A 2,639-nucleotide genomic window follows, 5' to 3' on the forward strand; every position below is an offset into this window, starting at 1 on the left:
AACCATTTCTATTATGAATTTCTCCCATTTTAGCATACTACAACACATATAACCCACTCATAACACATAAAACAAGATCAATTCTTACCTTTCTTCTTCAACTTCACAAATAGGCTAGGGTTTGCGATCTACACAACGGATGGTTTGATGACCCAAACAGCACTTCCACGTTACTTAGGGACCTCCAATTAGTGGATTTGCACCAAGGAAATAATTTTGGGATGGTTCAATTTGATCTTCCATTTTTTTTCTTTTGGCCGAGAGTGGCTATTGTTGTTCTTCAACTTTCTTGATTTTTCTAAGTATGAGGAAATGAGGAAAGATGACTACTTGATCATCTTTTGAGCTTATATGTATGTTGTCCAAGTGTCCATGGCCCACACATGGGTTGGACCAATCAAATTTGGCCACAAAATGTGTGGGCACCACTCCAAGCCACATGGCCAATGGCCAAATTTTCATGATTTGCCAACTTTCAAATATTTCAATATTGGTCCCAAATTTTCCTAATGGTTCCATACCAACAAATTCATGAACAACTTAGGTCTTAAAACAAAATCGAAGGTCAAAATTCCCGACTTTGTATCCCGGAATGGTTTTGTCTCTAACTTATCATAGTTAAACCGGATTGTCCCAATGCGCAAAATGCGGGATATAACACCTGCCATAAACTAGTTAAGGATTTTAGGCTTGATCTTCTCTTGAAATGTCTTGGGATGTTTATGGATGATTTAAGATGGTTGAGAGAGCTTGGAGGTCTAGAAGAATATTTTTTTGGGTGAAATAATGACCCAAGGTCGTGCCCCTTTAGTTTATAACAAAAGAAAAATTTTCCACTGCCTCAATTCCATGGTCACTTTCACGAAAAAATTCACTGGCCGTGAAATCAGTCCAGTGGCTCCTCTCCACTGCCTCCAATTCACGGTGGCCAACCACTATTTTCATGGCCCGTGAAATTATTCACGGTCAGTGAAAATGGTCTCCATCCAATTTTCCGACGAAACGTATTCTCTCTGATTCTTTTAACGTTTAACCTTTGTAATCTTATTCAAACATGTTTACGGACTTATACATTTCCGTGATACACCATTAGTCCTTGTACACAACCCTCCAATGATTTCCAGTATGAACCTACGAAGACCGACTTAAAGCAAAACTTTAGCATATACTAAAGGCGAGGTGTAATATTCTTTCCCCTTTAAGAACATTCGTCCTCAAATGTTAAGCTCCTAGAGGTCTTATAAAAATTTTGACAGAGTTTCCCTTGCAACTGTACCACTACCAACCTGTCACAACAACCAAAAATATACAACGCCACATAGGGCCACAACAAGCAATAGCAACAATAGCCTCACACGATCAATACTCATAAGAAATGAAACACCATGCACCTGAAAGCAATGGTGCCTCTGTCTGGGTCTCCTCTGGAAGTGGAAATAAGGGCAGATATCTAGATCTCATATCTTCCTCAGCTTCCCAAGTCATCTCCTTGACATCCCTATTGGTCCAAAGAACTTTAACTGAAGCTACATCCTTAGTCCTCATTTTTCGAACTTGTCTATCTAGTATAGCAGATCGGGAATTTCTTCATACGATAGTGCTCGGTAACCTGAACATCATCAACGGGTAAAAATCTTGAAGGATCTCCGATACACTTATGAAGCATCGACACATAGAAGACCGGATGGACTGATTCTAAGTCCGAAGGTAGATCAAATTCATAAGCTACCTAGCCTACTCTACGCACAATCCTGTAAGGCCCAATGTACCGTGGACTAAGCTTACCCTTCTTACCAAATCTTATGACACCTTTCATAGGGGATACATTTAAGAATACCTAATCATCAAACTGAAATTCTAAGTCTCGTCGGTAATTATCTGAATAAGAATTATGACGACTCTAAGCTGCCAATAATCAATCCTGCATGAGTTTGAACTTTTCTACTGCTTGTTGGATCAAATCTGGTCCTATTAACTTAGATTTCCCTACTTCAAACCATCCATTGTTTGACCTACACTTCCTCCCATATAAAGCCTCATATGGGGCCATCTTGATACTGAAATGATGGCTATTATTTTGCGCAAACTCAATAAGAGGAATATGATCATCCTGGCTACCTCTGAAGTCTATCACACATTTTTTTAGCATATCCTCGAGGGTCTGAATAGTATGCTCAGCCTGTCTGTTTGTCTGGGGAGGAATTGTCGTGCTAAGACTCACCTGAGTCCCCAAGCCCTTCTGGAAAGACCCAGAAGTTAGCTATAAACTGTATACCCCTGTCGGAGATGATGGATACCGAAATACCATGAAGTTAGACTATCTGCTTAATAAAAAGCATCGCATAATCCTCGGCTGAGTAAGTAGTCCTGACCGGCAGAAAATGGGCTGATTTGGTAAGTCTATCAACAATTACCCATATGAAATTAAACTTACACTGGGAATAGGGCAAGCCTGTAATGACATCCATATTAATTACTTCCCATTTCCACATCTCAATACCCTGCAATAATCCACCGGGACTCTGATGTTCAATCTTCACCTGTTGACAATTAGGGCACTGGGCTGCGAACTCTGCTATGTCTTTCTTCATTCCGTCCCACCCATAAAATTCCTTAATATCATGATACATCTTCATTGT

This window comes from Lycium ferocissimum, chromosome 3 (assembly GCF_029784015.1).
Source record: "Lycium ferocissimum isolate CSIRO_LF1 chromosome 3, AGI_CSIRO_Lferr_CH_V1, whole genome shotgun sequence".
NCBI lineage: Eukaryota > Viridiplantae > Streptophyta > Magnoliopsida > Solanales > Solanaceae > Lycium > Lycium ferocissimum.